This window comes from Cervus canadensis, chromosome 12 (genome assembly GCF_019320065.1).
Source record: "Cervus canadensis isolate Bull #8, Minnesota chromosome 12, ASM1932006v1, whole genome shotgun sequence".
Classification (NCBI taxonomy): domain Eukaryota; kingdom Metazoa; phylum Chordata; class Mammalia; order Artiodactyla; family Cervidae; genus Cervus; species Cervus canadensis.
This window is the reverse complement of record NC_057397.1, coordinates 58,321,660-58,347,522: the sequence shown is the minus strand read 5'-3', so window position 1 is coordinate 58,347,522 and position 25,863 is coordinate 58,321,660. Positions and strand designations below refer to the sequence as shown.

At 50.9% G+C, this 25,863-nt stretch overlaps 2 long non-coding RNA genes and 1 other non-coding gene across 3 annotated transcripts; 2 read left to right on the top strand and 1 right to left on the bottom strand.

Moving 5' to 3' along the window:
* Positions 1 to 840: 840 nt before the first annotated feature.
* TRNAE-UUC lies at positions 841 to 912 on the top strand. Its single transcript has one exon. It is a non-coding gene; the product is annotated as a tRNA-Glu (tRNA).
* A 1,462-nt stretch (positions 913 to 2,374) lies between these two features.
* Positions 2,375 to 9,044, bottom strand: LOC122451240. Its single transcript, XR_006272345.1, has 3 exons — positions 8,908 to 9,044; positions 4,553 to 4,848; positions 2,375 to 2,478 (listed from the first exon to the last, which is right to left on the bottom strand). It is a non-coding gene; the product is annotated as an uncharacterized LOC122451240 (long non-coding RNA).
* On the top strand, positions 2,468 to 25,583 carry LOC122451239. Its single transcript, XR_006272344.1, has 3 exons — positions 2,468 to 3,060; positions 7,956 to 9,427; positions 13,762 to 25,583. It is a non-coding gene; the product is annotated as an uncharacterized LOC122451239 (long non-coding RNA).
* The last annotated feature ends 280 nt before the right edge of the window (positions 25,584 to 25,863 follow it).

Genomic DNA, 25,863 nt, shown 5'->3' with positions numbered 1-25,863 from the left:
TATTCAAACACGATCTTAACCAGAAGCCAAGTCCAATAGGCAAACAAATGTAAGTTCAGCTTGAGGACAGAACTGCCCCCTCTTTCCCTCCGGATCCTCAGCAGCTCCAAAGGAATCTCACAGATTTCCCAGGGCTCCAGGAGCCCACTCGCGAAACCGTGGGATTGTAACACGCTTACCATTAAACCAGCACTTACTAAGAGCTACACGTACACGGTCTGATTCAGTTCTCTCAACAAACCTATGAAGTCATCATTTCACCAGTGAGGAATCTGAGGCTTAGAGGGGTTAACAATGTTAGCCAAACAGGAGCTGCTTGTTGATCATGGTCTGGCCCCTGCCTAGCTGTCCAGCCTCCTGGCTCCCACCCCTGACCACCGCCCCCACCCACCCATTCACACCCATACATACACACCTTCTTTCTTTAGATCACAGGAACCCATTTCTCATCCCCAGCCTCGGCACACACTTTTCTATTCTTCTCCTATGGTGTTAGTTCCCTATTGCTGCTATAACAGACTTCCACACACTAGAGGCTTAAAGTAACACAAATTTATCAGCTTACAGTTCTGGGGTCCAAGAAGTCCAAGATGGGTAGGCAAAGCTTCCTTCCTTCTAGAGGCTCTAGGGTAGAATTCACTTCCTTTCCTTTTCCAGTTTCCAGAGGTTTCCATGGCTCACAGCCCCATTCCAGCAACGCCATCACTCTGACCTCTCCTTTTATTGTCATATCTTCTCTGACCCTCTGCCTCCTCCTTATAAGGACACCTGTGTTTACATTGGGCCCACACCGATAATCCAGGAGAATCTCCCATCTTAAGATCCTTAACTGGAGGGAATTCCCTGGTGGTCCAGTGGTTAGGACTTGGGGCTTTCACTGCCACGGCCCAGGTTCGATCCCTGGTCAGGGAACTAAGATCCTGCAAGCTGCACAGTGTGGCCAAAAAAGAAAAAAAAAAAAAAAAGCCCTTAAATGAATCACATCTCTCTTGCCATGTAAGGGAACATATTCACAGATTCTAGGGATTAGAATGTGGACATCTTTGGGGGCCATTATTCAGCCAGCCACATCTTGTAACTCCACTCATCCCTCAGATCTGAGCTTGAAGGTCATGTCCTCAAGGAAGCCGCCCTGGCCCTTCTGATAAGGCCATCCTCGGTGTGGTTCGCAGAGCTGGCTGGATCTCTCCCCCTCACTTTGCTTGTCACAGTCATAATTTAGCATTTGTTTGGATAGTATTTGAGTCTAACTAAACTTTAAGAGTGCTGTGTTGTGCTGAGTTGCTCAGTCATGTCCGACTCTTTGTGACCCCATGGGCTGCAGCCCGCCAGGCTCCTCTGTCCACGGGAATTCTCCAGGCAAGAATACTGGAGGGGGTTACCATGCCCTCCTCCGGGGGATCTTCCCAACCCAGAGACAGAACCCAGGTCTCCCGCATAGCAGGCGGATTCTTTACCATCTGAGTCACCAGGGAAGCCCAAGAATACTGGACTGGGTAGCCTATCCCTTCTCCAGGGGCTCTTCCCGACCCTGGAATTGAACTGGGGTCTCCTGCATTGCAGGTGGATTCTTTACCAGCTGAGCTACCAGGGAAGCCCAAACATCAAGAGTGTGGAGAGTCTTTTTGTGTTTCTGTTTGTATTTTCAGCAGAATTTGGTACACAGTAGGGGCTCAGTTAACATCTGTTAAATAAATTAATGAACAAATAGATGAACTTGCCTGAGGTCACAGCAGCAAGTAGCAGAGGCAGGATCTGAACTTGGGCAGTGGGTTCCCAGAGTCCTATATCCTTAGCCTTGCACAAGCTTGCCTCTCACAGACCTGCAGTAGCCCAGGCTCAGGGGGTGTGGTTACGTCTTCTCAGCAACATCCCCCAGGTACCGGTTGCCTGGCCAACCCAAACTCGAACCCCTCCGCCCTCCCCCAGCCCCCACGCCCCTCCAGTCTGACCTTCTGTGATTTAGGACTTGAATCATAGGAGGTAGGACAAGAAGTTCTGTGAATGCTGGCCGTGTGGGATTGGGGACCGTGGGTAGCCAAGGCCCCAGGGGCCACAGTGGTGGGAGGTGGCGCCAGGCCACCAGGAGGAGAGCCCTCCAGAGGAGGCAGTGGGCACCCGTTGGGGTAAGAGCCGAGGGCAGCGCCCTGGACACGCCCACGACGAGAAGCCGGGAGGAGACCACGCCGGCCAGCAAGGAAACGAGCTGTCAGAAATCCGGAGGAGACGTGGGCAAGTACAGTGTCATGGAAACCACGGAGCGAGCGTGTCCACTGGTTCTGGAAGAGGCGGCTGTCGAAGCATCAGGCGGCACCGCGGGGCGGGAGTGGGAGGCCCGGGGCCACCTGTCCTCCAGCTCTGACGCCCTTCAGCAGGGTGACTTCAGCAAACTGCATGGGAGCCGAAGCATCAGGCAGAGGCTGAGTGGGCGCTTCAAGGATTCAGGAGGAAACCAGCCGAGACCACACATTTCCGGATCTGGCAGGGAGAGAGCGGGGCGGTTGCTAGGAGCGGCGCTGCGGACCAGGGGAGCCCGCACGTGGGTTTGCAGGCACCTGGGCAGAGCCTGGGAGGAAGCGTGAGGAAGCCGGGGGAAGGGCACACCGCTGGGCTGGGACCGTCCGGGGGATGAGTCAGCGCCCACGTGGCTTGTGGCTCTGGGCCGGCCTCGCCCTGGCGTCTCCGCTAGGGCCTGGGAGCTAAGCTTTCTCCCGCCAAGTTCACCCTGGGGTTGCTTTGGAGGGGACCCTGGAGACCCAGGGCTGGGGCCACTGAATGCAGGACCTCTGCACAGCCTCCTACGCACAGGCCAAGGCCTCCCTGAGTCTGGAAGGACCTCAGAGGGCTTCCTGCCCTGGGTGGGGAGTCCAGTGTGAAACCACCTGGGAGGGACTGAACGGAGGAGCTTAGTCCCCCTCCGACCCCACTTCTCCAAAAGGTTCTAGAAAACTGCCTTCCCAACCCCAAGGGACCTGACAACTACCTTTTGAAGATGTGAGTCCAATTTTGTACTTTGGACCCCTTGAGCAAGCTGATGAAGCCTATGGATCTTTTCTCAGAGTAAGTGTGTAAAATACTAATGAAACCAATTATGTTGAATATTATATATATATATACATATATATATATATATTTAAAACTGAACCTATAATATCATAACATATATGCTTCTTTATCAAATGCACCAAAGTACAACATCTGGCAATCGGTCATGATTTTAGAGCTGTTGTTAAGTTGCTAAGTCCTGTCTGACTCTTTGTGACCCCATGGACTACAGCACGCCAGGCATCCTGGCCCTGCATTGTCTCCTGGAGTTTGTTCAAATGCATGTCCAATTAGTTGGTGATGCTATCTAACCACCTCATCCTCTGCCACCCTCTGATTTGAGCAGTGATAAGCATAAATGACGTTCGGAGCTATCTATGAAAGTCTAATGTGATATGAAATTGTCTGTAATTTCTTCTAGTGACAAAGTCACAGATCCCATTGCTACCGTGGTCTCTGCCTATGGTCCTAATGGAAGGAAATGTTCAGCGTTTGGTAGGGGTTAGTGAAAATCAAGGTGGCATTTTTACCCATCTAAGTCCTTGGATCCCCTGAATTATATCCATGACCTTCAAAAAGTTAAGAGCTTCAGTTCTGTAGCAAGAGTCAGAATCCCCAGTGCCTAGAGGGTGTAGACAGGCGGCTTCTGTGCATGGCTGTAGGCCTGGTGCCCTGGAGACCACACACCTCTTTAGGGGCAGCAGCACTGCTGGGATCCTGGAGCAGTAAGGTTAATATCACCTAATCTTCACCTTTTAAAGAGATGCCAGAAACACTAATTATTTTGTGAACCCTTCTCATTTTAAATGTTAGCCCCAAATTGACATTTTTAAGGATACTCTGGGGCCAAACATAACACAAGTGCTGGCCTGATGCAGCTTGGAAACCCTGGATTGGGGATTCCTGCTGGATGGGGTTCTTGGTGGAATGTGGACGTCACCCTCTAGGTCTGCAGTCTTCCCATGAGAGGCCTGTTGGAGCACACGTAACTCACAGCTCCAGGCTAAAAATGTACTAGGCAATAACCCCAATCCACAGTAAATTACCACATCAAACCTACTAATTGTCAAGTATGCCACCTCACAGGCTCTGCTTCCCTCCTTTGGGCCTGCCCTGGGGACTGATGGGATCAGGGCTCTGTTACTTCCTGCCCACCTCCCCACCCCACCCCACCCCCAACATCCCCGCCATGCCTTATTCCATGAAGGGAGCTGGATCTAGAGCCAGATTCTCTAAGTTTCAGCCTTAGCTCTGCCACTTATTGGTCCAGTGACCTTGGGAAGTCATGCATCTTTCTCACCCCCTACAGGGCCATGACTACACAAATGGTTTGGTGGGACAATGGCACTTGTAAGTTGCAGGATGCATCTACATGCAAAGGAGTTCTGGTTCTCCCCACCTGGTTTCTTATTGTCCTCTACTCTGATCAGCTGAGTCCCTATGGGGTGAGGGTCTAAGACACAAAGGAAACCATGTGTGTCCCCAAATGCCACACTCTAGGCAGTACCTGTGAAATACAGGAGTGTGTGCAAGGCGACTGTGACTAACTCGAAGGATGCTCCATTTAGAAGGGCCCAGGGACCGACGCTGACCCCGGTATTTTTCTCTGGCAGCAGTGAAATCTGGTGTTTTGCAGATAGAAGAGGAGACGGGAGAAACTCTGCAGGCCTCGGGGAGGGCTTCTTTCATTTTGCACATACTTCAGCGGACCGCCCCCGGGGGTTTCACTCTCGTTTTCACATGGTGCAAACCGTGCTCTCAGCTGCCGGGCAGCACGTTCTCAGGGGTGGGCTGTGATGGGAGCTGGAAGATGAGACTGGATAAGATTCCTGCCACCACACTGTCACATCAGAGCTTTCTTTAAAAAAAAAAAAAAAACACCTCCCTGTGGCTCCGTGGGAGTTTTGCCTGCGGTTTTCCGAGTAATTGCCTCGCCCCCGCCCTCTGCGAGCCGGGCTGTGGCAGGCGCTGCGCTGTGACTGGGGGCGGTGACCAACGTCTGCCAGCAGCCAGGAGGGCGGGCTGCTGGGGACGCGGGTGGGGGAGCCCGAACCTCCCTCCTCGGGCGTGATGAGAATGAATTAGGGCCCCGGGGAAGTGGGAGCCCCAGGGAACAGTTCATGCTGGGTGCCCAGAGGAAAACCACGGTCTGTGTGGGTGAAACTTCCAAGAGCCACACACACAGGCAGATCCAGGGCTGGGGGCTGTGTTTGGAAGGGGAGCTGGAGTCTCAGCCGTCCCCTTACAGCTGTGAGAAGCTGGGCAGATACTCCGATCTCTCCCTACCTCTGAGGATCTGCCGCGTGTCTTATGGTGAAGACTAATAAATTAATACAGGGAAAGCGTTTAGAATACCTTAAAGGGAAAAATGTTTCTTCTGCACAGAATATGTTTCTTCTGTCACAGAATACTACTGACACCAAACACGTAGGCATTTTGCAGCTGCCTGGTAATTCTCTAATGTCCAGACACAGACCAGGTGTCCTACAGTTCTGTTCTGACACTAACTGCGTTGGTACAGACCCCACAGGTGGTGACCTCAGTCCCGTAAGACCACCCCCCACTTGAGATGCCAGTCCCAAGTCCCAAGCTGTCACCTGTACTTCTGACTAACTGCCTATAGTTGGTGGGGGCTCCTCCAGCCCTTCCTTGGGTTTGATAATGTGCTATCCTGGCTCATAGAACTCAGGGAAACTCTTATCGACATTTCCTGGGTGTTTTTAATGTGACAAAGGATACAGATGAACAGATGAAAAGGTTCGAGGATAGCACAGGGCAAGGGAAGGGGGAAAGGGTGTGTTCACCAACCCAGAAGCGCTCAGGGAGTTTTATGGAGCCTTCATCACGTGCTGGGTGCTGTGCTAAGTCATCAGTCGTGTCTGACTCTTTGCAACCCCATGGACTGTAGCCCTCCAGGCTCCTCTGTCCATGGGATTCTCCAGGCAAGAATACTGGAGTGGGTTACCATGCCCTCCTCTAGAGGATCTTCCCATCCCAGGGATTGAATCCGAATCTCTTATGTCTCCTGCATTGGCAGGCGGGTTCTTTTACCACTAGCACCACCTGGGAAGCTAGACAGGATCAATTAATCTCCAGTCCCTTCATTACATTAATCTCTAGCCTCTGCCCCATACCCAGAGGATGGGCAGTGGACTGAAGGTTCCAAGCTTTTATTCATGGTTGATCTCTCTCGTAACCAGCCCCCATCCAGGAGCCCACCATGGGCAGTGAAAGTGTGGCGTCCTAACCACTGGACCTCCAGGGGATTCCCCAAAAGACTCTCATCACCCTGGCAACTCCAGGGGACTTAGGAGCTCTGTGTGAGAGACTCCTATCACCCCTCTCACTCGGGAAACCAAGAGGGTTTAGGAATTCTGTGCCGGGAACCAGGGACAAAGACCAAATAGATCTGTTATACCACAGCAGGACATCAAGGGTGCATGCAAAATGGCTGCTCTTATTATTCCATCAGGAGCACCCCCTGAAATCTCTAATGAGGCCTTTGGAGACAGACCTGCAAAATCTGGGAGATGCTTATGTTCTTAGAATCTGTTTGGAACCTAGTGAACCTCTACCTCTCCATAAAGACCCAGCTCAAATGACACTTCCCCCGTGAGGCTCTTTTTTCACATTGCTCATTATTAAATGATGGCTTTATGCCAGAATCTTTGTGGAGCACTCCACATTTTATCTCCTGCAGGGGCAGATTCAGCTCTTGTGGGGTCTCACACTTATACAATTTAGGAGGCCCTCATATATATATGACTATCTGATTTTGTAATACTTATAAAACAAAAATGTCCTTGTGAGTTTGAAGACAAAGTCAATGAGACAGAGGATGTAAGGGAAAGACTAGAGTAGAAATGACTCCAAGGTCTCTGGTCTAGCTACCTAGAAAGATGGGACAGCCAAGGGGAGGAGAAGCTTTGGGGGCTGAGTTAGGATTGGGGGGTTGGGCACGTTAAGCTTGAGATGTTTCTTGAAGTCAAGTAGGCGGTTAGATGCAGGAGACTGGAGTCAGGGGAGAGGTCCAGGCTGAAGATGAAAAATAGAGAGTTGTTCACAGTGGTTGGGTGTCAAGGGCGTAAGACTAAATGGGTCCACTAAGGGACTGCAGACAGAGAGGATGGCTAAGGTCTGACCTCAGGGGCCTTGCCTGTGTTTAGGTGGGGGGGATGGAGCTGAGTAGGAACAACTAGGGAGGCTAAGAGCACCCAGGAGAAGGTGGCGTCTCCAGGAGGAGGGAGTGATCCTTGGTTCTGAAGCTGCCGGTGGGTTAGGTAGATGAAAGCAGTGATGACTGGGTTACTGACATGAAGACCTTTGCCAGTAGAAGCTTCCATGGAGTGATGGGGTTGGAAAACTGATGGGCTGATCTAAGAGGGCAGCAGAAGAGAGGAGAGGAACTGTGGACAGCAAGCATGGACTACTGTCCTAAGGAGTTTGGGGGCGAGGAGGGTGGGGACAAGAAAGAGACAAAGGCTGGTGAGGGAATTGGGGTCAAGACAAGGGTTCTGATGACGGGAAAGTGTTTCCTTGTTGGTGGGGATGATTCAGTAGAAGGGGGGAAATCAGTGGTACAGGAGAGAAACGATAGAATCGGGGGAGCAGTGGGCTTGAGTCCATGAGAGGGGTTGGGATCTGGGGCACACGGGAGTGTTAGTCTCAGATAGGAGCACCCGTAATGTTGGGAGAGGAGGATGAGGTCCTAGACCCTTATACAAAATGAGAGAAGATAGGGGAGTCGAGGATGCAGGAAGAAGCAGATGAGGGCTGGTAAGAGGTGGCGCTGGGAAGCATGAGACAGTGGAAAGGTGCTGGGTTCTTCCAGGAGGGAAAAAGAGTCGTTGGAGATGGCAGCAGACTGCTATTTGGCCCCCCAAATCGACCCTTTCCTTCCATAACTGCAGAGTCTGGCTGGGTCCGTCCTTGCCCGGGGAACACCCTGTGTCTCAGCCGCCCTGGCAGCCGGAGGCAGCTACGTGACTGAGTTCTGCCAGTGGCAGGTGACAGAAGTGAAGTATGCAAGTTCCACACCACTGACCCGGAAGGAATTTGTTTGCCTGCACCTGTACCCTTTCCCCCTGCCAGAATGTCGATTCAGCTTCAACCAGCACAGGGAGCAACACGTGAGCCACGGCTTCTTGGCTCTGCCTGTCTTGGGCCCCCTCTGGCTGTCTAGTGAAGCCTGCGGACCCTTTGCTGAACAGTGTTCTTAAATTCATGCAATAAAATCAGAAGATTGCCAAGAAAAACAACTGCAATGAAATATAAAAAAATCGTATAAAAAGTTACACTCTAAGAGTAGGTACGTACTTCTTATTAACACATTAACGAACAACCTAACAATGGATCTGATAGCTATTCAAAGTAATAGTCATGAGCATAAACAGTATTTCACAACAGAAATCACAGATATTTTCCTGTCACATTTAGTTGTTGCAGATACTATACCTGCCAATACTCCTGTGAGGCTTCCTGTCAGAATGGGAAGAAGTGCTACCTTTCAAGTATTCAGTGGATTTTGGTATAAATCAGGATGTAATTTTTGCCCACGCAGGCTCAGAGAGCCCCTGAGTTCTGACCAGCTGTTTGCAGATCCCAGGTTTAGAACATCAGTCTTTGGAGATGGTGGAACCCCAACATGGAAGAAAACTGCATTCCCGAATAAACTACATAAGGCAAAGCCAGCCTGTCGGCAGGGAGCCCCCAGACTGTCCCAGGAGGAAGTATTACAATCCTGCCTCCTGTATTCAGTTGTCTTCGGGGGTGGGGGGTGGGGGGTCTTTTTGTTACAGCAACTTATCCTGTACCCTAACAGAGAGGCAGACAGTGACTAAACAGTTTTTAATACGCACTTACATGAGTCAGCTCATTGCCTTGCCCCACAGCAACCTGAAACTCAGCTGAGGGCCTGAGACGCCACAGCCTGGGAACTCAGAAGGGAGCCCTTTTCATTTTGCCGCGCACCTCCCCGCGGCCCAGACGTGGGCCTCCGCACGTCCCACTGCCCCGTCTGGGCCTCCGCAGAGTCCACCTGTTTCCTGCTCTCGGCCTGGACAGGCTGCGCCCCGGCTCACCCGCCCCGGTGGCTGGCGAACAAAGGAGCAGCTGCTCTTCCCCTCCCCCCAGCCCTCCCTCCCGGCGCGGACACACCCCGACGGACCGTGGGGCAGATCCCTGACTACGGTTCACAGGAATGTCAGCAGAGAAGCCAGGTTGGTTGGGGCCATGATCGCTGGCAGGATCTCAGGACTCGGAGAGGGTCTGAGCTGAGCGGGAGCTGCAGCCGGCTGCGCACGAATGCCCTTAAAAAGAGAAAGGAGACGCAAGCCAAGAAGAGAAACTAGTGCCCGCGCCAGGAGCATGCAACTCTCAAGAGGTAGGCAGAGGCACTGTAGCCAACAGTCAGAACTGTGAGGGCTGCCACGGATGGAGCACCTACTGACCGCCAGGACTGTTCGGGGCTTCCCATGCACAGCCGCTTTTAACCCTCATAGCGGCCCCTTGAGCTGTATGTTACCATTTTTCACAACTCTGCAGACTGAAGATCAGAGAGGTCGAGTCACCTGCCTGGGGTCGCACAGCCCTTAAACTCATAAGGATTCAAACCTCCTCTTAATAACAAGGATTGGAACTAAGCGTACATAAGGGGTCTGTCTTTCATAGGAAAAAAAAGGAGGTGCAGACCTCAGTTCAGAAATTCCTGCTTTCTGGGAGCATGTGTGGCCTTCACAAAGAAGGCAAAGCTGGAATCTCTGGGGAGACTGCTCTGTGTCCTGGGATGGTAGCGACGGCACGTGGTAGCCACGTCAAGCTACAGGATGGTGTGTCTGTCCATCCTTGCCCTGCATGGGATAGGCTGGACTGAAGCTCTGTCTTGGCAAAGAGCTACAGGGTGGGGTGAGGGCGGGCGGGCGGGTGGGCTGTGGAATTCCCAGAGGAGGGAATAGGCTGGCTCCAGATTTTGTAGAGGCCCTGGTCTCTGGGGAAGGACGGAGCTAGAGGAGCGACCCTGGGCTGGAAGAAGAGCATGCCTTGTGGGGTCAGACAGACCCAGCCTGCCCCAGACAGGTGGCCTTGGACGAGCACCTACACAGGACAGTCACAATCCTGGCAGCGTCTGTGTTGGCTCGATGGCTTAGATCACGTGGACTCTGTTACAAACACTCAGACGCCAAGGAGAGTGCTTGGCACACAGCATCCACTAAGCAGTCGCCCTGATTTCTGTCTCAGACCTCTGAGCAAAGCTGATCAGGTCATGGTGTGGCAGCCACGGTCCTGAGAAGCGGGCGAAGCCTGGGGGGCAGGGAGGAAGCTGACCCACAGGATCAGGCAGCCTGGCTCCCAGGCGTGCAACCCTCATTCCTGACACTGAGCTCTTACCTCCAGGGCAGGGCCTGCTCCAGCCAGCCGGGGGACCCGGTCAAGGAGCACAGAGGGGCCTGCTCCAGCCTGGTGCCCACTCCCCAGGACTTCTTCTCAGCACCCGAGGCTCTGCCTTGCACTTGTGTTCGAGCAGTGAAGTCTCTGGGGGTGTCTGAGCTGGGCTTCCCCCTTTATTTCTAGTTTCCCTCTACCCAGTCTACCCAAGCCTGCTCTGAACCTGCTGACCCCTCCACCTGCTCTCCCCCACCACTGCCTGTGTCTGCCCCCAGGCCAAGTCCCCCAGCCCTCCCGGGCCAAGGACTCTCCCTAAGTGGGGCCCTGCTGTCCCATAGCCCAATCCGTCCTAAGCTGAGTCAGCTGAGCCACAAATAAGAGCAATGAAGGAATCAGGGTGGAGACCCCCAAATCTCCCCCAACACACAGCACCCTCAGGTGGCCCTGCAGTTTGGGAACCCCAGCATCAGGATCGTTCATTCATTCAATAAAACATGTGCAGGGAGCATCTTCTCTGAATTGGACCCTGACCTAGAAGCTGAACACACCACCAGTGAATAATCCAGCCCTTAAGGAACTCCCTATTTTAAACTAAGAAGAGGTAAACAAGGAAACACCCAGTGATCCACTCCCCACAGTTGCAGGGCAGGGAACACAGTGGGGTGTGTGTAAGGGGACCTGCCCATCTTGGCGTGCTCAGGGAAGGCTTCCTGAAGGAGGCAGCAAGCGAGCCAAGCCCTAGAGCTTGGCCAGGCAAACATGGGAAGTACCTTGGGGTGAAGCACAGAACAACACAAGAAGATTATGTTAGAGGGAATGTAGCATCACTTTGAAGACCAGCAAGGAGAAATGAAGGAGCCAGGACAGTGAAGAACCACTGAAGGGTTTTATGATACAAAGGAAGAAATTAATTGAAGCCATCTTTCAGAACAATAGACATCTGTAGAATGGACAGGAAGGACAAGACTGGGACCCAGCTAGGGAGAGGGGCTATTGCAGGAATTCAGGTGCTGCTGATGACTAGAGCCAAGGGGATGGCAATATGTACAGACTAGGAATTGTGGGTGGGACCAGGTAGTTGAGAAGATACAGGATTAAGAGAGAGGGAGGAGAGAAAGTGACTCCCAGGTTTCTGCCTGGGGCTGCTGGGTGGATGGATGCAGAGAGGTGGGGTCAGTGTCAGGGATTCAGGAGGCGAGCAGGTTTGAGCAGGAGGGAAGCCATGAACCCATTTGGGACTTGGGGTTAAGGTATCTTCTAGGGCCTCCGAATGGAGATGACCCAGGGGCAGGTATACACAAGAGCCTGGAGTTCAAGAGCCCAGCTGTGGAAGGGGCCTCACCCGGGGAAAGGAACATATAGGTGCGCCTGAGCATCCAGGCTGGGGGGCTCCAGAGAAAGGGGAGCAGAGCAGATGGAAGAGACTGCATGTTCGCTCCACACCTAGGAGACTAAGAGTGGCTCTGTGTGGCTGGGACAGAGAGGCTGGGCTCTAGCTTGAGGGCAGTGGATTTCAGCAGGACACTGCCTTGCAGAGATTAGCTTCTACGAGGAATGAATTGACAGAGGAAGGGGCGGGGGAACCCACGCTTAGCATGAGGAAGTCACAGAGACTGCAGGGATGTGGGAGGAGAAACATGAGGAGTCCTACTCCATGAGCCTGGGCCACAGTCTTGGATTCCCTTGGCCTCAGTCTTCTCATCCGTAGTACAGGGGTTATAATACCTGTCTTTTGGGGCACATGGTGAAGATTAGGTGGGGTGGGTTTGAAAGGGGCTCTGCATAAGTCTGATTGGTAGCCTTCCATGGGTGAATAGCTGGACTGCAGGCTTCCAGCACGAAAGCTTTCTGGAATGCATTTGGAGGGATCCTGGGAGTGAGGATGGGGAGAGAACTCAGCTCCCCAAATCCCACCAGCCTATCGACTCCTGCACGTCCCTTTTCTTATCAAGGCCTGATGTATAGCCTTGGTGAGGCCAGGAATGAGAGGAAGGACATATGGGAGGCTGATGTCAGCCTGAAGGTTTTTGGTTATAAATTACAGAAAACCCAACTCCATCAAAGCACAAGGAAAACTGTTGGCTATCTCATTTCACTCTTCCACTCACTTCTTCTCACCCTGGATCTAGGGTCTCAAATAATATCGTCAAGGCCTAGGGTCCCCTTTTCCAGCTCTTAGCTGCCTTCCTCAGGGTTCCTCATGTTCTCAAACAACTCCTCTCCTGGGTTGGTAAGCTGGCCATGAAGGCTCCAGCCTGACACCCTCCCAGCGTGAAACACAGAAGGAGCTCCTCAGCTCCACCCTCCCTGTGTCTCCCTGGCTTGAACTGGGTCGTCTGCTCCTCCCTGAACAAATCATGCAGCTGGGAAACCAAACCCAGGGAGGGAGGAGGTGGGGTGAGATCCCCCAAAGCAAAATTGTTGCATGCGCCAGAAAAAGAGCAATGAGGTCACTGCTTCTCATTGAAGCACCTGTTTCTCATTAGCCCCCTCGGTGGTCTTGAACTGTGCTTGCTGTTCGGGAATCCAAGGCCAGAGGCAAGGTGGGGACTGTAGTTCATTGTCCCCTTCCCTCCCCTCACGCCAGCTCCTGCTGGCAGTGGCCTCAGCCACAGTCTGTTCTCTGAGGGGCCCTGTACGTGCAGATGGGCAGCCCTTTAGGATAATGTCACATGTGAGCCTGTTTTCATGCCTAGCACTGCCCCTCTGTTCCCAGGGTATGCTCCAGAGCGTGTTGGGTCTGGCTGCCACTACCTGGACAGTCTGGGTTCCCAGGGGCCTGAAAGCCAGTCCTTCAGTCCTCAAGAGCTCTGAGGGGCCTCCTGGTCTTCAGCCAACAGGACTTCACAGACGAGTTCTGCCATCTCTAACCATCTCTAGGCCTCCATTTTCTCATCTGCAAAATGGAGTTAGCAACACCTCCCTCAGAGCTAAATGAAGTAACGTGTGAAAGTTTAACAGAGTTCCTGGGGCTTAAACCAGTGCTTTTCAAACCATCTGCAGTGGACCAGTATTTGTGTGAAATACAGTAAAAATAAGTTAATAGGAAAGTTAAATTTTGAAAGATATACAAGCTCCAATTTTTTAATATTATATTCAACCAATATGAAGTTATTCTGTCAAGCTACAAAAGTTTCCAAAGTCTCAATCTCTGTGCTTCTCTCATGTGTAAACTTGTGACAAACATGTTGCAGAATAGTATGCTTCCATGGACCACACTTTGAGAAGCCCTGGGCTTCCCAATAATGGTTGTTGACTTTTCCACAGTCCACTGCTGTTCATGCAATTATTATTTGAAAACTGACTTTTCTCTTCCCCTTCTTGCAATTTCAGGTTTCACTGGAGCATAAATTAGGCTTGTTGACTGAATGGTGGAAACAAGTGTGTGTGAGGCCAGGCGGGGTTCAGCATCACACTTCCCAGGATATCATGAACAGCTGCAGAAGACACATGGAATTTCTGACCTCACCAGGTTTATAACCTTGCTATGGTAGAGTCTCCTAGTCACTGATACCTATTCTTCCCTTCTTTTAAAATAATAGAATTTTAGGTGGGAACATGAATGTTCACTAAAGACTACATTTCCCAGCTTCCCTTGCAGCTATGTATAGTCATGTGACTGAGTTTTGGCCAATGGGATATAAGCAAAAATTATTTCGTCCTCTTGATTGGGTGAGCACTTCCTTGTCTCACTTTCCTCCTTACCATCAGCTGCTTTGGAGCCAGAAGTGGAATCTGTGCAAGGAGAATGGTAGAGTCTGCCTAAGGGTTCTAGATTGCTGACCTGCAGGCAAATACATTTCTATTTTGTCTAGGCTGTTGTATCTGGAGGTTGTTTTCTTACAGCAACCCAGCCTGGATCCTACCATTGAAATGAGCAGTGGCAACAGCTCCCAGTGGGTTGACTTGAAAATACAGTAGGTATGTATGATCTTCTAACATCCTTTAAGGACTAATACACCAGAAATGGTCACCTGTAATCCTCATACTAGCCCTTTGAGATGGGCTTCTCCCAAGTTCTACCCTTTCTCTGATCAGGGAACAAATCAAAAGCACCTGGAATCAAGGTGGCTGTGAAAGCAGAACATCCACAGAAAAGCAGAACTGGAATGCAGAGCTAAAGCCATTCAACTCACTCATTCAGCAGCTAGCTGTTTACCAGGCTCTGAGCTCGGCACTAGAGGCACAGCAGTGAGCAAGATGACTAGCTCCAGACCTCCTGAAGCGTGCTGCCTCCATGGAGGACATCCAGGCTAACCAGAAAAGCATTCGGGAGATAGGGAATTACAGTGGGCATGAAGGTGAGGAAGGAAAAGATGGCAGAACCAAGGTCACTAAGAAGCTTCAGGCAGGGCACAAGGAGCCAGGTATGGAAGACACAGTAACTAGGATGGGGGCGGGACTTCTGGGAGCTTGGAGAGATGGACAAGGAACTGATCTCCTCCACATGGGCACTTAGGTGGCCCACCGACACAAAAAGGCCATCCGCATATTTATTATGCCATTCTATGAGTGTGACATCTCAGTGCAGAACAGTCCTAAAAAAACCTGTCTCCTGAAAATCTGAAAATCCTTCTTACCTCCTTGGTTTTACTCAAAATGATTATTTTCAAAATGTGTCTTAAAAAGAAAGCACTCCTATTTCAACTACTAACAGTGATAAAAAAAAATTCCTCCATCTTCTTACTAAAAAGGTAGCTTTCTGTGGTTGAAGAGCTCAGAGCCCACTTGACGACTCTTAAAAGAGATAGAACTATGAGCTGGACGCCTATCTCTTTGTGCCTGTCCGAGGCTGAGAAGTTTCTGAAAGCATGTCTGGTTTATCATTTAGGGATAGATTTGCCTGGGAGTCTCCCACAGATAAACCTAAGTCCCGAGGCCTGGCACATTGTCATTTCCCGGGGTTACTGTATTTGTTTTTGCAGTCCTCCAGCTTGAACAAGGGAGTCAACAAGCTGGAGTTATATTTTATGGAAGGATTAGCAGTTTAAAGCGGCTTCCCTGGTGGCTCAGTGGTAAAGAATCCACCTGCCAAGCAGAAGACATGGTTTCCAACCTTGGGTTTGGAAGACTCCCTGGAGAAGGAAATGGCAATCCACTCCAGTATTCTTGCCTGGAGAATCCCATGGACAGAGGAGCCTAGTGGGGTACAGTCCATGGGGTCGAAAAAGAGTCAGACACAACTTAGCAACCAGACAACAACAAGCAGTTTAATGAGTAAAGGAGCAAAGATCTGTGTGTCCAGTCCGCAGTTCAGGAATGAGCTGCAGGCGGTGGGGGACTTTTTACGTGTCATGATTCTCAGCCCAGCCCTTGGGTTTGAACCTCTATGTAAGTATCAGCTTCCTCCCAGAGTAGACTTATCCTGGGGCCTGGGAGTCTGCAGGTGAGGCTCCCTTTCCTGGTGATTGAGCACTGCTACTTTTTCTCCTCCACAGAAATCTGGGCCTCTGGTGGGTGGGGCAGGAGCAGGGGGCAGGGGTGTGTGCTGAGCAAGCAGGCCTTTGCTGGCCCGTGTGGGTGGTATCAGTGGGGCCGGGAGGGAGCAAAGTCAGGCAGTTGGGAGGGGACAGTGGCTGTGGGGGTGACATAGAGTGAGGCCCACTTGGGAGCACCCCAAGCAACAGTCTGTAATCCAGACAGTCACTGGGAAGCAGGCCCCAGCCTTCAGCCCCAAGGGCGAGCTCCCTTGTGATCAGGGAAAATAGGCTGGTGGGCCCTCAGATGGGAGCCAGCACCAGGCCTGTGTGATGGCCTTACTCCAGGAACAGAGGCGGAGGCCTCGAGGGGAGCTGAGTCAGAGCTCCAAATCCCCACGCCTCTGGCCTTCACCCTGACCAGCCCCTCCGTCCTCCCTTCTCAGGCTGACACCACCACCCCCACCCCCGCCAGCAGCCAAGCGACTCAGCGGCTCCAATTCAGGCTGCCCAGCAGCTGCTCTGGCCCCAGGAAAGAAAACCGCGCTGTCTCTCTGATCAGGCAGCCACATTGGGCAAGGATACACACGCACAAGCAGGCATGCACACTCACGAAACAGTTGAGGGTAATAAATTCTAGTGGTGTGCTTTAAAAATAGAAAGCAGAGATATAATAGCTAGTCAATGAAGGTTTGCCAATTGCACTAGCAAGTGTTCACAGGAGAGAGGCGGTGGTCATGTCCTATGTAGTTCAAGGAAAGGAAAGAGAGGATTCAAGGGGAGAAAAGGCAAAGGAGAGGGAGTGGCAGTGAGATGAGATGAAATGAGGACATGGAAGAAGCCCACTGGGCTTTGCGGGCTCCCGGGGCACCCCACACCAGCCTCTTGTCTTGTCATAACTGAGCACCTACAGGGTGCAGGCTCTTTATGTACATCATTTATTTTGACTTTCACAACAAACCTGGAAGGGAGCGGAAGAGTAGCCCCATTTTGTAGATTAAATAGCTAAGGCCCACGGAGAGGCTAAGTGACATGAACAGGGCCATTCTGTGGATCCAGACTGGAACCAGCTCTGCTTGACTCCTGGATCCCTGCGCTCCCCCAGTCTCCACGCATCTCCCTCACTGGCTCTGCCTCATGGCGGGGATCCCAGTACCTTATCTGGGTCTGAAACTCTTGACGCTTCCCACGGTGTCTGACATGCAGCAAGTCCTCAAGAAATGTGCAATAAATGAGAGAAGAGAGGATGTGGGGGCAGGTAGAGAGGGGAGAGCGATTGCACTGTTGTTGAGATGGGGAGGGAAGAAAGAAGAGCAGAGCAGACCGGGTCAGGAGCCTATTTCTACAGGATCTGTGCATCCGCCATCAGCTGGCTGGCCTGGGGTGGGGGTGGTGCAAAACTGTGGCCTCCGCTGCAGGTTCCCTCTTGCCCTGCTCAACTATCCGGCTGAGCAGAGCTTTGGAGGGACTGGGTGGAAGGGAGGGAGGCATGGCTGAGGAGGGGCCAGCCTGGGGCATCAGACCCAGCATTAGCAGTGGATACATTCTACCCTGCAGCCCACAGACCCTCCCTACTGGTTGCCCTCAGGAATCACCTGGGGAGCTGCAAAAACAACAGCAGTTGGGGCCCCACCCCGCCCGAGGTCTGCATTCATTGGTGTGGGTTGGGTCCCGGGCAGCAGCAGAATTTATTAAAAGTCCCACAGGTGGCTCCAGTGTGTAGCCTGCATTGAGAACCTCTACAAGCCCAACCTACCATATACACCTGCCCCCTACTACAGGTGACAAGCGGAGTTTATACGAGAGTAAGGGCTTCGCAGTTGTCACTACTAAGGGGCAGAGGTGTGGTGGGAATTCAGATCTGACCTCAGTACTCCAGCCTCCCCATCCAGCACACAAAAGCCCATCCACTGGGACGCCCGGACTGGGATCGCCGGGGATTCTGTTTTAGAAGGCTAGAGTCCCCCAGCTCACTCTCCCATCTCAGGGGCACCCTATTCCTTAGCCAGGGAGGTCAGTGGGAGTTCATGCTACTAATGACAAAAGCTGCCATGTGTAAGCTCTTCCCATTCACGGAGCTTCTCCCACATGTTATTCCTGTTTGGTCCTCACACCTGCACCACGAGCTGAACCCAGCAGGAATGATTTAAGTCCACTCGACAGTGAAAGGAACTAAAGTTCTGAGCAGCTAAATAATTTGGCCAAGATCACAGAGCTAATTACTTGGCCCAGGGGAGACTAGAATCCAGGTCCTTGGTCTCTAAGAGCAAAACTTCTTTTCCTAGCTTGTTCCTGAGCTGGGGTTTTAACATTTGGCGGCTCAGATGGTAAAGAATCTACCTGCAATGTGGGAGACCTGGGTTCGATCCCTGGGTTAGGAAGATTCCCTAGAGAAGGGAACAGCTACCCACTCTAGTATTCTTGCCTGGAGAATTCCATGGACTGTATAGTCCTTGGGGTCGCAAAGAGTCGGACACAACCGAGTCACTTTCATGTTCACTTTTAGTAGAAGAAGGCACAGTTGGCGACAGAGCAGGCAGCCCAGCTTAGCATGGTCAGGGGCAGGGCTGCCCTTGAGTAACCTAGAGAGTTGTTCAGTCGCTCAGTTGCGTCCGACTCTTTGTGACCCCATGGACCGCAGCACGTCAGGCTTCCCTGCCCTTCACTATCTCCCAGCATTGGCTCACACTAATGTCCGTTGAGTCGATGATGCCATCCAACCATCTCATCCTCTGTCATCCCCTTCTCCTCACTAGAGGATGGCACTTGGGAAAATGCTGGCACCCCTGTGCTTGTGGAATTGTTGGTTACTTGGATTGTTACTACGTGGCACGAAAGTGTTCTGGGCCCTGCTGAATCAAAAACCAGGAAGCACTGCACGGCAAGTTCAAGTTTTAGTGGGATTTCTTTCTTTCTTTCTTTTTTTAAATCAGGATTGAAGACCTGTTCGTATGTATCTTTGTTTTGAAGCAAACTCCTGAAAGGTCACCGCGCCACCCAGGGCAGGGTGTGAGTGGCTTGGTCTCAGAGCCTTCCTGCCTGCTGGAGAACGTGCTCTCTGACCTCTGGCAAATCCTGTGACCTTGGCCGAGGTGAATCCGTCCTGTTGGAAGAGGGCGTGGTTAGAAAGCAGCTTGAGTGTTGCAGGATGAGACCTCTGAGTGTGCAGGTGTCAGCAGCACATGACTCGGAGGATAATTGCTGTTTGCCATTGGCCCCGGGGACTTTTGACTCAACTGTCTTGGCTATATGGCATTGTTAAGAAGCCTGAGAAGGAGGATAAGTAGAGAGCAAGAACTGGAAAACCAGGAGACAGATTCCCACGTGTCCTCAGCTAACCCCACCAGAGCAGGAGCCTGAATTCCAGAAGAGGGTCCAGTGGCACAGTTGGTTTCTCATACAGCTTCCCATTCCTCGTCCAAGCTGCTCGGATCCCATGAGGGCATGAACGGGGACATGAAGGCAGGTAGAGAGTCTAGGCCCCCAGCAACCCGGGTGCCCAGGCTCGCCCACTGCTGGAGAGTAGCCCTAGGAGGCTGCCTCTGTATGCAGCTCTCTGTTCTAAACGCATCTCTCTGGGCTAAACTTGTGGAAGTTTTTTTTCTTTTTTTTTTGCTGGCTCATGGTTTCTCAGTTGAAAAGTGAGTATAGCCCTGGAGAGGGTTGGATCCAACCACTGTTCATTTTAACAAACATTGAAATTGAGGGATTGTGAGCTTGCCCAAGGTACAGGGTACAGAGTGGAAAGACTCCACCTTTGCCCCGAGGGAGACTGGGTTCTCTACCTTGCCCTACCCTCTTTCTGTCTTCTTCTCCATGTGCTCCCGACACCACCCTTCACCCTCACTGAGGACGCCGCGGTGCTGCCTGCCCTGATGCCTTCGCATGTAATGTTCGACGTTCTTCCCCCCTTCCCACCCCTACCTCCAAAGACATTAAGCCTTCGAGATCAAGCATCATGAATAAGTGATGTTTGTGTGTGTTAGTCACTCAGTCGTGTCTGACTCTTTGTGACCCCATGGACTGTAGCCCACCAGGCTCCTCTGTCCATGGAATTCTCCAGGCAAGAATACTGGAGTGGATTGCCATTCTCGTCTTCAGGGGATCTTCCTGACCCAGGGGTTGAACCCGGGTCTCCTGCATTGCAGGCAGATCCTTTACCATCTGAGCCGCCAGGAGAACCAAATGATGCTTACTGAGGACCTACTAAGTACCAGGTGCTATGCTAAGCGTTTTATATCTATCACTCCTCAGTGCTCAGAGCAGCCTCATGTGGTCTGTAGTGCTAGCACCCCATTTTATGGATGACATTATTGAAGCTGGCATGGTTAGTTACAGGTAACTCGAAGTGGCAGGGCTGGGTTCAAAACCTGTGCTGCCTGACTCCACACCTATGGCCTTGCCAAACAGCCTCTAAGATCACCTAGGAAGTGAAAGGCTCACTGTACCTTAAGATGCAATTAATTAATGGCCTTGTAACTCAGAGTTCCCTCTGCCCTTTGCTTACCTGGCAGTGTTGGTCCATACCTCGTTCTGGTGTGACTGCTGTTCATGCTAATTGCCCCATGTAGGAACTTCTAAAGAGTCAGTTTTCTGTTTGACCTTTGAGTTTCCAGAGCCTAGCAGAGTGCCTGGTACTCATAACATGCTCAGAAAATGTTGACTAATATTGAACAAATGTAGAGTAAATGAGTAAATAGGCAAATAACAATGCAGGAGACAGATTATGACAAATACTAGAAGCGGGATCTGAACAAAAACACAAGGAGTTTGGAGCAGGAGGTGGTCACATATGGGGAGGAAATCAGGAAAGCTTTTTCTGAGGGCAGGGGTAGTGGGGTTTGGTCTAAACCTCAGGCCTGGCTGGGTCTCATTGAGAAGGGAGGGAGGGAGTCAGCTGAGGGAACAGGCAAGTCAAGACCCAAGTGCAGAGTGTGCTCACAGCTGGGGGGTCAGGGGGGACACAGAAGCATGCTGGGGAATGGTGGGAGAAGAGCATGCATGGAATATGCTGGTATTATGGGTTGAATTGTGTCCTCAAAAGATATGAGGCCCTAACCACCAGTAACTGTGAATGTGACCTTATTTGGGAATAGAGTCTTTGCAGATGACCAAGACAAGATGAGGTTATTCCAACATGACAGGTGTCCTTCCAAAAAAAGGAGATTTGGACAGAGACAGATCAGCCCACAGGAAGAACACCAGCTGAAGATGAAGGCAGAGGGACTTCCCTATTGGTTCAGTGGTGAGGACTCCACACTTCTGTTGCAGGAGGCATGGGTTTGATTCCCAGTCAGGGAACTAAGATCCCACATGCCTCATAGTATGGCCAAAAAAAAAAAAGGATGAAGGTAGAGATTGGGATGATATGTCCACAAGCCAAGGAATACCAAAGATTGCCTGCAAACCATCAGAAGCAAGGAGAGAGGCCTGGAACAGATTCTGTCAACCCATAGAAGGAACTACTCTACCCGGGGGGCTAGTACAGCTGCAGAGGGGCCCCACTGGCCCACTGTGGGGGGTTGGACCTTGGTAGCCAAGGGAAATTCCGTGAAGGCTTCTGGGAAAGAATGGTCCCAGTCGGGTATTTGTCCGTCTGTTCTGCCCTGATGGCAGTAGGGGATTCTCTGGGTGGAAAGGTCAGTGGTGGCCAGCATGGAAATAAGCTGAAGGAAGCTATGGATGGATTGCACAGCCTGAGCTCAGCTCTCCCCTAGGGGCTGAGAGTAAAAGTTACGGTGTCTGTACTCTGCTGCTCACAGTGGAGCTGAGAGGCAGGACAAACACGCAGGGACGGCAGTGAGCAGCACAGCTCAAGGATGGCCTCCTGGTGATCCAGCACTGGGACAGGGTCATGCATGACGACGGCTAGAGCAGAGGGTGGGCGCATAGTGGCAGCAGCCCTTCTCCCGCCTCTGCTGGGCCTCAGGTAGTGTATTTGTTCAGGTTTTGGGGGATTCCAAGCTACAAAATACAATTCTAACTTGAACAAACAGAGGAATGTATCGGGCATATATAATCAGTGTGTGAATACAGGTTGAATGAATGGAGCTGAGTTGGCACATAATTATATGCAAGTCAGTGACAAATACTAAAAGGCAGAGCTGAACAAAATGCTCGGAGGCAGGATGTGATCACATCTGTTGGAGAAATCCGGAACCATCTCCCGGAGCAGGCTCCCAAATGACAGGAACGGCTGCCCGCCGGAAGGATAAGAACCGGGCAATTCTCATCCTGGAGAGCCCAGTGAGAACTCTAGAGGTCTCTAGACAGGGGTCAATGCAGCATCTCTGAGTGCCTCCCCCAGGATGCCAATTCTCAGGAGAGAACTGATTGGCTTAGCTTGGGCCACAGTGCCATCCCTGGGGGGGCGGGGCCTGTGATTGGCAGCTCAGGTCAAAGGGCCTAGTTCCCGAAAGGAAAGCAGAGGGGCCCATTCATTAAAACCAGTGGAGCTGCAAGGGATTCTAGACAGGCAAAATAGCCAACACCCCGCACAGGTGAGAAGAGAGCTTGAAATTTGGGAAGCTGAATGACAAGGCAAGAGTTGGAATGAGTCATGGATGAGACTCAGACAGGGAGGAGACACACCTGGTGGGAGCCCAGTGCCAGAGTAGGAGTAATGGACACCTGCCCTTTCGTCTGCCCGGAAGCCGCACCCTACGCCTCTTCCCTCCTTCTGAGAACTTTCTCTCCCCTCCTCTGCCCCCACCTGCATCGTTTTGGTTCCCGTGGTCGCTTCTCTGACATCCCAGCCTAGTGGAACAATCCCGGGCTTCCACCAGACCCAGCCTGAGCCAACCATGGTCATCGGCTCTTTACCCCAAATCCTTCCTTCCTAGTAGGTCTCTCCAGGAGTTTGAATTAAATTTCTGCCCCTCGTGGTTGTCTAGATTTAGGGTCTTATCGATGCACAGTTCCTACACTCAGGGAGCTCAAAACAAAGCAAGAGAAACAGAAACACTGCTAGAAAACAGTATGAGTATACTTCTCCTGTGTTGCCTTGCACAGTGAGCACACAGGGAAATACAAGTCATATACACACATTCATGTGCAGAGGTACTGGAAACAGATGAAACTTCCTAGCCAAAGAAGGGCATTCCAGGAGCAAGAAGAGCAGAGAGTGGAGGTAGGAAAGCACTTGCCAGTTTTGAAGAATTTAGTCTGGCATGACTGGGGTATGGTGTAGGTGTCAGGCAGTGGCTGGAGAGGAGGTGAGTCTGGTTCCTATGGTTCAGGTGTAGACGTCATTCTCAGACACAGTGAGAAATGGAGAGCCAGCTAGGCAGCTGTGCCTTGTGGCCGGCATGCAGCAGTAATGTGGACATGTGTACAGTGTTGGGGAGCAACTGTGCTCTGATGATCCAGACCCTCCCCTGTCAGTTGGGCAGGCAGAGAAGCCCAGAGCTAACGTGAGCTTGGGGGCCAAGGGGTCTCAACAGTCAGACAGCAGACGCCAGGACTGGTATCTGGAGATGTGTTGAGGGTCAGGCCAGCAGCTCCCAAACTGAGTCATCAGGCCAGAGGGCTGGTTGTCAAGGATGGAGGCCCAGAGGGGAAGCTGGGAGGGGAGTATAGACTGGAAAGAAGGAAAAGCTAAAAGCTAGGAGTAGCAAGGCTGCAAACAGGAAGTGAGCAGAACCGATTTTGGAGCTAGGTGGGCTCCCAGCAGCATTTCATGCACTCTTAGAGGGAACTGCAGGAGCCCCAGGTCCACTTCAAGGGGCCAGAACTGGACAGGGGCAGAGCAAACAGCCAGGAGGCTCTTTTCCTACTTTAAGCAAGATTTAATAAGGACCTCTGGCAGTGGTGGTGGGGGTAGAAGGGAGGAGATAGCCCAGAAGCAGGTTTTAATTTAAATTTTAATAGAAAATGCATTCTCATGGTTAAAAATAAAAAGTATTAAAAAGTGTTCAGAGGAAAGCCTTGTTCCCACCACTGACAGCTAACCTTTATTATTAGATTTGGTGTATTTTTCCAGTTTGTTTTTTTTTACAACATAAACAAAATGAATATTATTACTTCTGTTGTTTTTTACTCAGTTCTATAGATACTGTTTTACACTTTGTTTTTTTTTTTCTTTTCCCCACTTAATATATTTGAGATCTTTACAGTACACAGAAAACAGCATTGTCTGTTTTGATGTTTGCCTAATATTTGCTTGTGTGAATATACCAGAATTTATTTAACTAATCCCCTGCTGAGGGACACTTGAGTTTTCCCAATCTCTTTTTATCTGAGACACCATCTCAGAGAACAGCCTTCGTTATTCCCCATCTGTGCAGAGATTTCTGTAGGACAGACTCTGAAGGAGGGATGGCTGCAGCAGAGGACATAGGCCCTCTATAAGAGTTGTACCAATTTATACAACCACCAGCAGTGTGTGAGACTGCCTGTTTCCCCAGAATTGCCAGCAGAGTATATGATCAAGCTTTTGGATTTTTGCCAGTCTAATGGGTGAAAATGGTATTTCATAGTTTTCAATTGCATTCTCTTATTATGGATGTAGTTGAGAAATATTGTCATGTATTTATGAGCCATTTGTATTTCCTTTCTGTCAACTGTTTGTTCATATACTTTGCGTGGTTTTCACTTAGGTTGTGACTTGTTTCTTTTAAAGACAGTTTCTAGGAGTTTTTGAACCAGGGCGGCCATAAGATATGGAAACAGAAGTGACTATACATAATAAGTGGTTTATTAATATATTTCAATACATGTTATATTCAGTGACATTTCATGATATGTTCCATGTGTTATCCCTTATTAGCAACTGCTATGCAAAATGGCAATGGCTGTGGTACATAAATGTCACATCTCTATCAATTCCACAGAGGCACATGTCTTTCTGAGGCGCTGCCACAGATTATTTGCGTCTCTTATTCTCACAGAATAAATCTACACCTCTTAGCACACTCCAGAGAAACAGATCAAGGGCTTCTGCTTCCAGCCGTGGTGGATTTATCCTCCTGCCTTAAACAACTAAGAACTTGAACAAAACATATGGGACAATGGCATTAAGTCCTGTATAACAGCTAGCATAGAGAAACAAACAAGGTGAGCCCTGCAGCTTTCTTAGCTTACTGCTTAAAGAGGATTTTCTGTCTACAAAACACAGAATGGGTACCCAGAGCCTGGGATTTTTCCTGAGCTAAGAAAACAGCGTTCAGGCTTGGGGAGGCCCGTGTGACTGGAACTTTGGGGCAGAATACTGGAAAAGGGAGAGTTACACAGAAAGAACATTCTGGAGCCCTGAGGAAGGTCTCCCTCAGGTCTTTACTTGAGTACTGATCCATGGAGGCAGGTATGAAAACTATCTAAGGTCTGGGGAAAAAACAAACACTAAAATGGATCAGTCAGAACAATTGCAGAGCTCACACAGGATCAGAAATAGTTCACGTTACCCCTAGCCAGCCATTTCCAAACAGCCATTTACTCAACAGAGAAACAAAGACAGTAATATCAGTAGACTTCTTATTGGAAACACAAGTCAGAAGATGGTGAAAGGGAAAAAAAACCCAAAATACTGTCAGCCTATCGTCAGATAAAATATATTTCAAACACAAAGATGAAATAGAATTTTTCAGATATACAAGAGCTGAAAGAATTCACTACCTCCTCTGGGGCTCTGAGGGGCCTTTCCAGGAGGGTCTTCTTCCCAGAAGGAAAATTTAGGGAGGGACAGCAACCCTGGAACAAAAGCTACGTGGAAGCTCAGAGACATCCAGAAGGGCTTTGCCTCTCTCACAGGGCTCCCTCAGATTTCAGACGCCATAGCTGGCAGCGAGAGCCTGGGTGGGCAGACTCTCTGTGTCTCCCTGGGGGTTTGGGGACATGGCTGAGGGGGTCGGGGAAGATGCTTGGTCCACGTTGTCTGGTCACTGGGAGGAAGAGGGAGGTGGTGCAGAGGGGCAGACAGGAGGCTTCTGCTCCCCGTCTTCTGGAGAAGTGTGGCCTTGGCATGGCCATGGGTCATGCTCCAGCTTCTCCATCGTCCCTAAGGACAGACATCTATCCACAG